Source organism: Aptenodytes patagonicus, chromosome 17, assembly GCF_965638725.1.
Source record: "Aptenodytes patagonicus chromosome 17, bAptPat1.pri.cur, whole genome shotgun sequence".
In the NCBI taxonomy this organism is placed as follows: Eukaryota; Metazoa; Chordata; class Aves; order Sphenisciformes; family Spheniscidae; genus Aptenodytes; species Aptenodytes patagonicus.
Window position 1 is genome coordinate 12,042,133 of NC_134965.1, and position 13,245 is coordinate 12,055,377.

At 47.5% G+C, this 13,245-nt stretch overlaps 1 protein-coding gene across 15 annotated transcripts in view; it reads right to left on the reverse strand.

Moving 5' to 3' along the window:
• MSI2 (musashi RNA binding protein 2) overlaps positions 1–13,245 on the reverse strand; it is a 266,353-nt gene that overhangs the window by 106,983 nt on the left and 146,125 nt on the right. The window lies entirely within an intron of this gene.

Below are 13,245 nucleotides of genomic sequence, written 5' to 3' on the forward strand. Positions count from 1 at the left end.
AAAGCCCAATAGCTAAGGAGCTCTCGCACCTCTCGTCGGTCCCTGTCTGTGCCTCATCTCAGCCTTTTTCCCTTTTGTAGGGAGATAAGGAAGGGCCAAGAGAGGAATCGTGGATGCAAATCAAGCCCATGACTTCTCGAAATTAGAGTCACTGTCTTGGCTGAGAATTAGTTTTCAAGAAGTATGAGCAGGGTAAAATCTGGTCAGCCAAGAAAGGTATTCAGAGGTTTTCAAAAGGCCTTTTGAAAAGCTAGAGGAAAGAGGGGAGAGGGAGGAGGGAGAAAGTTTAATTCGCATCAGGCTTGGCATTTCCACTTCAGAAGAGAGATGACTGATGAAACGTATTGAAGTGCAACCAAATTGCTTTCAACTTTCATTACTATTTGCATGATTTATTCCACCTCCATTTAATCTGTGCAGCCACACCTAAAATTTTACACTTATTTTAGAAGGATGTTGTGCTGGGGTTTATTTTTCAGCATTATCACATTTTAAACTTGCTCAGAGGCTGCAGGAGCTGGGGCAGGTCGGTCCTGCATGCTGCCGGAAACATCCTGGGCAATAATCTTTCCGAAAAGAAATTACAGACTTGCTATTCCCCGTTTGAAACTAGAGGCTGATGAAAACCTGTATCACCGCTAAATTGCAGACGTTGGGGGAAGGGAGAAGATCTTTAAATAAAAGGTTTTATTCTTTAAAGGACTCCACTGGTTATCTGTGGGGGTGGGTTTTGGGGTTTTTTGTTTGTTTGGGGTTTTTCTTCCCCAGTAATTTTTATGATGCTTCCATGTTCTTATATTCTGGCTTTCTACAAATCATTTATTTTAAGGAAAGTGACTTACAATGCAGTTACATGCTCTCTTCACCTTACACAGTGCCACCAAAGGGTCTACCTTTCACCCCAAAAAGGCACGCCCGTGCCTGCTTTGTGCTGACCTCTTCCTTTCTGCCAACACATTTGCACAGCAGATCAAGCCAGGGAACTGCTCCAGATTAAAATGAACTGCACTTTCTCTCCAGGTTAGTTTTAAGCCAGATCAGTTTCCCGGCACGGCCAAACCAACGCTTGTGCTAACGCAAGGGACGGGCTGCTGCAGAGGGCAGAGAAGCAGCACCTTATGGGAAGGTGGGACCACTTTCGGTACCTGTGCCAGCTTCTGCTGCCTTAATGTGATCCTGGAATTACAGCAGGATTTGAAAGCTCCCGCCTGGACAAAATTCATGGTTCAGGGAGTATAGTTTGACTGTAGTCCTCTTATGCAGGGGAGCACACATCCAGCCTACTTCTGTGCAGAATTACAATGTCTTGGCTGGGCAGAGACATGTTTTGGGAAGGTGGTAAAAACAAAGCTTGAACCTCTCTTAACTACTGGACTGAAATATGTTCCAGGATATAGTAAAAAAACACAGTGCAGCAAAACCTTACACTATGCCTAAACTAATCTAAAAACCTGTCTCGGGTTAACTTGTTCTCAACTTTTTCAGTCCCAGTGGTTTGCAAAACGTGTTAGCAATAGCCTGAGATGGAGGAGAACAGCATGCCTCCTTGATACCCATCTTGAATGAGACCTAAAGATGCTGATGTACTGAAAAAATCCAAACCACATTAAGCAGAGAGCCATTTGTCCTGCTGTCTTTCTTTACTCCATGGAAGAAAACTCACAAGTATGAGTAATATCAGAAGGCAGATAAGGACAGAGCTCCCCTTCACCCTACCACCACCGCTTATCTCTGCTCCAGGGTTACGTTAGCACAGCAATCTTTATTTTTCATTCTCAGAGGTCTTGGCCTCACTGGAACCAAAAATTACATGTTGCACCTAATGCTGTTTCCTAGAGCATCGCGGCTTCCTCCGCCTCGGTCCCCGCAAGCGTGCTGACCACCCTTTTGTCCCCACGCCAGTCGCTGTTGCAGAAGTTTTAACACGCAACTCTTCCAGCATAACCTCTTTGCCTCAAATCCCATATTAGAGCCCAGAGAGGTCTCGGGCATGCTGCAGCACAGATCCCACCAGCCCAGGGAGGTCCTCTTCCCCCGACCCAGAGACTGCTGCTGTGCGCAGGCTCTCCCGGCTGGATCCACACATTTCAAAATGACACCTCCTCCTGCAAGGACATGAATTACCAGGGACTTTCAAAAGGCTGTTTGTATTGCTTTTAGGGGGAGAAGAGACATAAGATGAGGCACAACACGACTCTAACCTCACTTTAGCATGGCCATGTCTCAGCCCGAAGTCTCCCAGCAGGCTGAAGCCTGAGCTGCTGGGTGCAAAACCCTCTCTTGGGCTCAGCTGTGGCCCGCAGCAGCACCACCACGGGTTTGAACCTCTTGTGCAGCCTCATCCTGCTCCTCCAGGTGCTGCCGTGGCAGAGGAGGGACAGGTCCTGGCACGGGACCAGGCACTGGAGAGAGTAGGGGGCTCTGGGTCCAGTTGCTGGTCATACTGGGGATCTGCCGTTTTGGTCGTCTCTCCCACCCGTACAGTGTAACATGTCGTCTCACCCACCAGATACAAGTCCTCCGGGCAAACAACGTTTTGTGCCATGTGTACTAAGGCCCTGCTTCGCTGGAATGATGATCTTGGCAGAGATCTTTTTTATGCAAATAAATCCTTATTAGCAGTAACAAACGCAGCCTGCATGGGCTAATCCAGGAGATTTCCATCGTGCTGGCTGGGACCCCGAGGAGCACGGATACCCTGGAGGTGGGCGTTTCATCCCTCCAAGCAGTGGTACCTACTTCTGGGATCAGAACCGGGTGCACAGCTACCTACAAAAGGGTCAGCCCCACCAGTTCAAATCTGAAAACCTGCAAGGGGGGAAGCAGCTCTGCAGCCGAGTTTCAGATGTGGACCAAGCATGCCTTTAAGAAAAAATAATCAGTGGGGTGTTCTTTAAGCCAGCTGGTGCCCTTTTAACAATGTCTAATTGGTTATCTTTTCTGTTTCCTAAGGTCAGAACATTTTATCTCCGTCTCTGCCCTTTCTGAGTTTACCCCACCCTGCGTTATTTTTTAGGGCAGCCATTGTAACAGAAGAATAGCCTCTTTCCTCCATAGTCTGGTGACACAATGAGACTTCTTGAAACCTCCTGAATAGATATAGTGCAATGGCAAAAGGAAAATTCTATTAACGCTTTGCAAAATAAAACATCTAAGAGCTGGTTAGACAAGCAAAAGAAGAAAATCAATACGGAGAGGGCAGCACACTTAGAAAAACTTTTCACCGGTTGCAAAAAGGTGGCGAGGGTATGGGAGGGAGGGGGAGAAAGAAACTTATTAATTCAGAAAACCCATCAATGGTATGGAAATCTGGCAGAACAGCAAGAACTGAAACTAGAAGAATCTCAATATACAAAGGGCTGAATAGAATGAGAAAACCACACTGCCTCACACACACAGCCCATTTCTCACGGTTCTCTGTGAATCAAACACAAGCGGCTTGTTCAAGTTTTCACCAAGGAGAAATAAGGGACACAGTCAAGGTAACCGGCAGTAAACCCTTAGTAAGCAAATTGATCCCTATTTCAGGGGAAGGAAAAAAAAACACAACCCACAGATGAAACTCAAGTAGATTCAGGAGCTGTGATTGTCCAAAAGTTAACCCCCTCCTCCAACCTGAGGCTCCCTTGCTGGCCCAATATTTTAAAGATGCTTGAACAGCATGTATTCCAGATCTCAACTCAAAACATGCAACTAGCACCCTGCTTACAAAAGAGAAGAAAGTTTTCTCCAGGGTTAGAAATGGAACTGGAAGATGCAATTGCCACCTTCAAGACTTGGCTGGGGTATACCCAGGACTGATCACCCACTACGCACCGTCAGCTGAACCCTCTTATCAGCTATGAAAGTGGCCTCCTGTAAGCATGTTCTCTGGGCACGGCGAAAAACAACACACCAGTGAAGAGCTAAATTTCTCCAGTACAGGTGTGAGATGCTGAGCCACCAAGCAGAGAGCCACCTCCCACCCAGCGCACTCAGAAAGCTCCTGGCAATCCAAAAATTTCTATCTGTTTTCAGATGTAGTATGACTCAATATGGAGGCTTAAAGGAGCTGATTAATCTGAACTAATTATGGGCATCAAATGAGAGCATATTACAAAATGAACACAGTCTTAGCACTTAAGGTAAAGAAAAAAAAAGAAGAAAAAAAGACTTGCCAGATAATACCAGTTGCAAACGGTCCAACAGACTTCTCTGTCCCAGCATACCCCAATACATACATCCAATTTAGACCCAGTTTCTTATATAAAGCCTAACTAATGGGCTTTAGTTTGTTTAACATTTTTTTTCCAATCCACTTGGGGCTCTGAGAAAAGGAAGGGGTATACCACTTCTTTAATCACTGCCTGGAAGGAGGAATAGGGAAGAATAGGAGGAAAGAAAAAAAACTGGAGGAGCAAAAGGCTTTAATAATCCTAACAGTTCCCAGCGTTATTTAAAATATGCCCAACCAGTTCACAAAAGGCTCCACAGAGATAAATGTATTTGATTTTCTTCCACTTTAATGGAGGCATACATTTAAAGCAACAAAACCAGGGTGACCTAAATAAAATGACTATTAATTGTACTCAGAAAGGCTCTGAATTTAATGCAACTGATCTAGCCCGGTACAAGAACACACAATATTCTCCATTCATTCCTCCCACTTTCCTCTTCAGGATTTTCAACTCCCCTCCTTTCCACGAGGCAGTCCTGAGCAGTCAGAGATGATCAAACCTGGTGCCAGCCCAGCGCCGCTCACACCTTAATGAACAGGCTGAGTCCTCTGCAAAGGCCAGCAGCGATTCAGCAAGCTTCTGGAGGACAGTGCTCCTGAAATGGGAGCATGGTGCTGCCACCAAAAGCTGAGATGACCAAACCAGGATGCTTTCTGGAAAATTTCACATCTGGTCTCGTATTTCTACAACTGCACAATGTCTGCACGGACCAGCCAACCCAAGAGGTGGTCCACGTACACGCAGCTTGTAAAGCCGACGTTTATTTACAAGGTGCCTGCATGCACACCCAGGAGTAACAACAGCCACTATTTCACATTTCCAAGTTCTCTTTTTACCACTTGAATCAAGTTTGCTCACTGAGTAAAACCTCTGCGGGGAAACTACCGATTTCCATAACTATACCGAATGGACACACAGCAGTCCTTATGCCTCACACTCCTCCTCATCCAGCCCAGGAAAGTTTTTCCCAATCCAAAACCTGAGTTTCCGACACATCCAGAGCAGACGGGGACGGGGCGGGCTGTTTGTTTCCAATACTCTCGAGCAGATTTGGTGCTACATTCTCCATCCCTTCAAGGTAAAGAAGAATTAGGGCACACAAATGAAATAATGCACTGTAATCGAACACTGTGGCAATTCAGATTGGGTCCTAGGAGAAAAGAAATTACAGAAGGATGACATTCAGCTACACACAGCTGGGTTGTGTTTCTACCCCCTCCGATCCCTGACTCGTGAACTTTACAGGTCTATCACTCCTTCTGCTCTCCCAAGAAAAGTGTGCTGGATATTCTGGTCTAATTCCTCAAATTATTTATACACACTGCATAACTCCTCCAATATTTTGCTTTCTGAAGCAGAAAAACCTCTTAGCCGCTAGTAAACTGTCAGGTGCTATTATTTTAAATGCACACGTGAAATCTAAGTGCCAGGAACGTGCTTCTGCAGATTTACAACCTCCCCCCACATAAATTAAGACAAACGCGTATCGCATGCCAGACAGTTAGAAAAAATGGTTTCCCTACACCAGGCCTCTGGGTTTGATTACAATGGAATTAAACAAAGAAACAAATACTTTAACCTTTTCCCCTCTTTCTGTCAAGCATGCCCCCCCCCCCAGCGTGGCTCCTTCCCCTGTCCGAAGGCACCTGAACCACCCTCGCTCATCGCCCAGGCACCTTCGCTGCAAGGTTGGGTCCCTTCCCACCCCAGCCAGCCGGACCGCGGTGTTTGTAGCATCATGCATCATGTCCCAGCACAGATGACCACACTGGACCACAGGCTCCCGACCCAGAGCGTGGATGGTCCCCATTCCACCACCCCACCACGCTCAAGGGCTCCACTCCTGCGCTCACCCTGACGGCTGCTGTCTTGGCCAACGCACCAGGGAGCAAACTGGAGACCTCCAGAGCTGAAAGCACGAACCGCTACAGCTTCACTAGGTAGCCCCGGCTCCCGGCTGCGTGGTGAAAGATTCATATCCTTTGTGGATCAGGCACAGTTTGTGTAGCGCTCCCCGGGGGGCTGGAGACACACAGTGAGGTCCCTCGCTGAGCGCTTCCCAGTGTTTCGCAGTGACGACTTACCGACTGAGGACTGACATATTATGCACCATGATAATAATCAATGCCATACTGTGCAAGAACAAATTCCAGTGCTAGCAATTTTTCCCCCCAGCAGTCAAGTCTTTAAAAAGTCTTCTTCAGCAATTATAGTTAATAAAACTACAATTTTATTCAACGCACACATATCATTGTAACTAATTTTGCTCCATCAGGGCTGAAATTAAAACAGTCACTCAATCACGTTAATCCCAGGGCTTGCTCACCAGCCGTGACATGGCAAAGAGCATCCCAAATGGTTGCCAAAAAGCACAGTGGCTACTCTTGGACTTCAAAATGCTCCTGCAAAACACCAACACGTTATTCAACACTTACTCTACCAAGGGGGATGTAAGAATGACTAATGTTCTCCAGAAAAAACAGCTTTCCACAGCAGGACAAATTAAAGACGACTCCATAGACGATTTCTCATGAATTCTTTCTCTGACATTAATAATATGAAGTATTGATGAAAGCAAGGCTCTTCGCCATGCTCAGATCAAGTGATAAACTATGTGAGGACTCTTGGAGTTTTCCTTTGACCTGTGGTCTTGGACGAGAACTTCCCTTGTCCCCATCAGATTGCCAGCACACATTAGCTAACACCACCGACTGGGAAGACAAGGTTCTTGAAAAAAAACAACCCAACCCAACCAACAAACAACTCAGAAACATAAAGACAGTTCTTTCTTCAGCATCAGGGGCTGCTGTGCCACTACAGGACCAGCAGCAGAGAAGGCAGTGAAAACAGGAAGGAAAAGAAGCAAGTCCAGTGCCAGTAAGATGGTGTAATGTCAGCTTGGGTTGATAACGACCTCCACCCAGCAGAATGGCTGGCATTGTATAAACTCCCAGGGACATTTCTCCAAAAGGTCCGATATACCTATGCAGCCAGGACCACCACCAGAGAGAGGCACAGGGGTCCCTGCATGAAAAAGGGATGCAGAACAAACCACTCTAGGAGGCAGCATTAACAACTCATCATTCATCCGGGCACTGGCAGTTACTCTCTCCTGACGAGGCCCTCGACTCCCAGCTACCTGTAACACTGGGTACTTCAGGGATGCCTTCTGCAATGGAAATCAAGCTGAAGACAATAGCGACACAGAGAGCCAAGCAAGATCATCACAGTGCTACCCTCTCCTTGGCCGCAGGGCATGTATATGTTTGCTGTGCTTTTACAGAGACAGAATAGCCTGCCTCCACCAGAGCAAAGCAAGCCTTGCGCTGGGTCCGATCTCCGCAATCAAGTCCTGCAGCCAGGTCTAATTGCCCAGAACAATTTATGCCCGCCAGCGCACAGGCAGCTGTCCCCTGGGTCTCCTTAGCTTGACGGGAAAATAGGTTCCAGCGCTGCATTTCTGAAACGGAATAAGAGAGTCAGAGGAGCTGACACTGAGACCGCGTCTCGGAGAGCTCGCAGGAGCCAGCGAGACATCCCCGATCCTCCTGCCCTTCTCCCAGACCAGCAGCGCTGCAGCTAATAAACATCCAGATGCAGTTCAGTGCTCTGAGATCCTGACGGAAAAGGGTACAGAGGGTACACACGACCACCCTGCAGGAAAAACCTGAGACTCGACTCCATGTGGTCACCAGCAACACACACAAACCCCAAAATACGGGCTAAGAATAACTTGCTAGGTGCTGTGCTACAGACCTGCATCGATGGAGATTTGTACCAACAAACTTAAGATTTCACCGCAGAAGAGCAGCGTCTTTTGCTGAGAATGGGCAGAGACGTGGCACTGCCCAGTGCCGAAACACACACAGCCTCAGTGGTCTCTGGGGACAGCCGCAGGTCCGAGTGCCACCACTCAGGACGTCCTACGTGCCTGAAATATCTCTGGATGGCAAGAGAGATGACAAATGCCATATAAGTAAAGCAAGGGCTGCCACGATGACCCTTTTTGTATCCACCAGCATAACACACACACTGACCTGGCCACAAAGGGCAGTATCTGAGCACCACGGCATTTTTATGTTCATTATCCTCAGGACACCCTGGCGATGCAGGGACACACCGCTACCTCTGCTGTTGGACAGGGAGGTGATTAAATCACCTGCAGCCAAGCAGGTCCTGCAGTGGCCAGCACCACCGAGAATGGCTGCTCTGCGCCGACAGAGGCCATTACCCACGTTCGGCCCAGTGGAATGTGCCACACCAGCTAAAACCAGTCCCGCACCGGTGGGTTTTTGCCCACGGATGGGATTTGAGGCAAGGGCAACCAAGCTGCAGTTGGAGCTGGCTCTGCAGCCTGGGGCATCCCTGGAGAGCTGCTGCAGAGGACAAGGACGTGGGGGACAGCAGCGGGAGGACCCCACGCTCCTGGGGGCACGTCTCTTGTGGCAGAGCTGCTCCCCTCTTTCCTCTCCAGTGTTTCAGATGTCTGCCGCCACACACACAATCACATCCCCCATCCTAGACAAGCTGCTTTCTTTAAAAAAAACACAAGCTAACCTAACAAAGGATAGAAAGCAGACATCCATACTTGTTTCTGGAAGCAGACTGATCTAATGCCACACGATACACATGTTTACACGAAGCTGTAGCATTTGGTTAACAAAATGTATTTGTGAATTAGAGCAGCGCCTCCATCGCTGCTATAATAAAACTCCAATCTACATTTCTGCCAGAAATCAGTGCCACAGAAATTTCTTCTGTGATCAAAGTGGGTCCGTGCTACAGTATGAGACAGGGAGCGATTGATAACTTTAAAATATATGTCAACAGCTATAAACACTTCAGTATGTGTTAAAAAGCAAGAGAAGGAGCATATTCTGATCTCGTTCAATCTGAAGCCAGTGTTAAATCACGGAGCTCCCGCTGCTGCCCTTCGCCAGAGAAGCAAGAACAGAATCTAGTTCAAAACATCTGCTGGAGAGCCTCCAAACTCGCTTACAAACATTTAATTCACCCTGCCTCAAAACATCTTTTGTGTTTTACCCATCTAATAGACAACGAAGAGGGTGGGACTAGAAGGGAAATTAAGCTACAGGCATTTTAAGTGACCCGTATGTGGCCCCAGAGCTAACCACGATCCTGGAAATCTTTGCCTTCGGTTCCTTGCCAGCATCAGGAGATCTATTGCCCACATGCATCCTTGTCCATCTAGTTATTCAAGATGTCCTGTTTCCCTGTACACGTGCACATGCATATGCACATATCATGCATTATTTTCCACAAATTTCCCCAACAACTGAGTAACTTTTGATAAGTGTTTTCTTGTGAGATCCACAAACGAATAAAGAACCCGAGCTCCATCTGTCCTGCTCCAGCCCTGTCCCCTCACTAGCTGCCTGAGGAGTTATCACCAGATAAAAACATAAGGCAAACACACACAAACTGTACTTTTTAAATACAGGCACAACAATTTTAAAAATATTCTTTTTGGCGCTCACGCGGGAGCCATAAGGGTTTACATGTTTAAGCTTCTGCTGCTGAAACGCAGGAGAACTTTTGCTCTTTTGAAAGCAAATGCTGAGAGCTCCACATAACCACATCACTCAAACCGAAGCTTAAATATATCAAATATCACAAGAGTCACGGGTGCAACCACAAGAGCCAACAACACTAAAGTTCATCTCAGCTCCTTTACTCCATCAGGTGCTCTCAGGCCGAGTCTTCCCACCCAGTTAAATGCCCCGAAAGGTGCCGTGGGGCAGGGAAAGGGCCGCTCTCCTCCATGCTGCCACACGGAGGCGATGCCACCGCAGGGGCACTGGAGGAACATTGCTCCTTCAGCATTTCAGCAAGCCAGGTGCAAGGCGGTTTGTGATTTTACTTTCACGGAACATTAGCTGCCGTCAGCAGAAATAATTCTTCCTCCCTTCACAGTGCTCGTTTGCATATTAACACCGCAAAGTTGCAATCTGTTTTCTTTTCCAAACAATACTTAGGAAGCGCTGCCCATTAGGCCTGGCCGGCGCAGATTTTGGAAACCACGAGACTGTTACAACTCCAGCCAGAGGAGAGGCAGCTCCTGGTGAACACGCGTGTGCACACATGGACAGCCGATGTGTATCCCCTTTCTCTCCTGATGGGCTTTAGCTATGCTGAGCAATACCACTACCTGAAAAGCCAACAAATTTAAACACCTGTCCTCCTTTCTGGGCTGCAGCAAGAGGGACATTGTCATTTAATTTAATTACAGCATCAGTTCAAACTCTGCCTATCTCCACTTGCTTTGCTGCAGCCACAGGATGCGGCTCCCAGGCCATGAGGGCACAAGGCATTTTCCATACAAGAAACTCAGCTTTTACAGCTGTGGAGCCAGTTAAAGCCCAAGCTGGCTTGGACCTGGACGCCTTCAAGAGTGCCACCCTCCTGCTTGAGCCACCCAGCAGCTGCCTTACCCATCCCACCACCCCGCCGTGACACTCCATATAGGCAGGCAGAAGAGGTCTGAACTAGTGCTTTTCGTGGAAAAAAAAAAAGGGTTTTCAAGCGCACAGTGACAACCCATCAAAATTGTGCAAGGGTCTGTTTTGGGCCACCACCCAACTGTGCAGCAAATACCCTGTCAGAAGCCTTCGCCTGCTCTCCCTGAAGCCTGGGAGCTTGAATCCAACTTTCCGCACGTGACACTGGGCATTTAGGCTGTTGGCCACTGCTGGAGCTGCTCTCGCCTGCGGCATGCGATGACAAGCTTACACGAGCTCCAGCAGCCCCAGCCAGCGGCTGCTGCCTCCAGCTCCCCCACCAGCTGCTGGGCTTTGGGCAGGGTCCAGCCTCCTCTGGGGCTCCACATGGGAGCTGGACCCAGCAACACCCAGAACAAATAAGGCTACAACCTCTCTCAGCAGAGAAGGAGCTTCAAATATTTGTGGAGCACTTGCAGGTCCTTGGATGAAGTGTGCTACATACAGGGTAAAGTCTTTTCTTTCCAAACCCAGCATTTTCCCTATTGATGCAACACTAAAACATGAGCAGCTGGTTTGTTTACTACAAATAAACATGCCAAATAACGAGATGCAGAGAGACCATTAAAAGCCACATGCCAGAAAGAGCATCAGAAACTCTCTCTCTGAACACCAAAGTACAACACATTGGACTCTGAATCACGCATTGACTATTTCAGGAGCAACTCCTAATAAATGGAAACTACTATTAAGTGTGGCTCAATTTCAAGCACACGGTTAAGTCCAATTAAGTCCTTCCAAGACCTGGTTTCTGAAGACAACAATGGCATTTGCACATTTTCTTTTTAAGCACTTTCTGGAATCAAGACCTAAGGGGCCCACTGCTCAGCACACCACGATTCACTACGTCCCTGCGTTATAGAATCACAGAATAGTTTGGGTTGGAAGGGACCTCTAAAGGTCATCTAGTCCAACCCCCCTGCCATGGGCAGGGACATCTTCAACTAGACCAGGTTGCTCAGAGCCCCGTCCAACCTGACCTGGAATGTGTCCAGGGATGGGGCATCCACCACCTCTCTGAGCAACCTGTGCCAGTGTTTCACCACCCTCAGCATAAAACATTTCTTCCTTATATCTAGTCTGAATCTACCTCCCTTTAGTTTAAAGCCATTGCCCCTTGTCCTGTCGCAACAGGCCCTGCTAAAAAGTTTGCCACCATCTTTTTTATAAGCCCCCTGTAAGTACTGACAGGCTGCAACAGGGTCTCCCCAAAGCCTTCTCTTCTCCAGGCTGAACAACCCCAACTCTCTCAGCCTTTCTTCAGAGCAGAGGTGTCCCACTCCCCTGACCATTTTTGTGTCCCTCCTCTGGACCCGCTCCAACAGGTCCGTGTCTTCCTTATGCTGAGGGCTCCAGAGCTGGACGCAGTGCTGCAGGTGGGGTCTCACCAGAGCAGAGTAGAGGGGCAGAATCCCCTCCCTCGACCTGCTGGCCACGCTGCTGCTGATGCAGCCCAGGATACGGTTGGCCTTCTGGGCTGCGAGCGCACATTGCTGGCTCATGTCCAGCTTTTCATCCACCAGTACCCCTAAGTCCTTCTCGGCAGGGCTGCTCTCCATCCCTTCATCCCCCAGCCTGTATTGATATGGCTGTCTCGAATCACCTCCCTGTCCTCCATGTGCCTTAGCACAGCTTCCAGGAGGATCTGCTCCATGATCTTCCCAGGCACAGAGGTGAGACTGACTGGCCTGTAGTTTCCCGGGTCTTCCTTTTTTCCCTTTTTAAAAATGGGCGTTATGTTTCCCCTTTTCCAGTCAGTGGGAACTTCACCGGACTGCCATAATGTTATCACATTATTCTGAGCAGAAAAGAAGTTCCCGTTCACCCAGTGACTAAGCCTCCAGAGAAATAACTTAATCACACACCTCTCTATCACATTTGAGAGTACAAACACACAGCAATTAAAGCATAGGTCTTTCTTACCCACTAAATGGATCATGATAACCTACGGGTTTTCATTCAGTGCCCTTAAGCTGTACAGTAAAAACTAGCTCAGAGCCTTGCCTGTTATAGAGCATATTGAGAAAAACTCTATTCACAAGAAACTAAGGGTTTTTTTCACAAATGCCTTTGCAGTACAATCCCAGTGCAGGACAGACACAGGTAAACAGATCTGATTAAGAGCCATCCTGAGCAAAGTAACAGGATCGAGTTTAAAGAGCTTCCTGCTGCCCTTTTGTAAATACCCGCTGAATAAGTGTGAAGATAAGACAAGTATTGCATTACTATGTTTCCTGATGCATGAAGGGCTTTTTTATTGCCCAGAGTTTAAAAAAAAAAAATAAAAGTATGAACAATTGCCACAGTCAGCTTCAGCAAAAGGCTCAGCTGCAAAATGAAACAGTGCAGTTTATTAGCAAAGAAAAACTCATCTAAGTTTCCTTTGACTGTAATAAAGAAAAGTTTCATTTTATTTCCTGCTAGATCCTTTTTCCTTTTATTGTTCTTTTCATATACTGACTTGCATATCAAAGAATATTTTTCCAGGGGTATTTCTTCTAAACAGAACT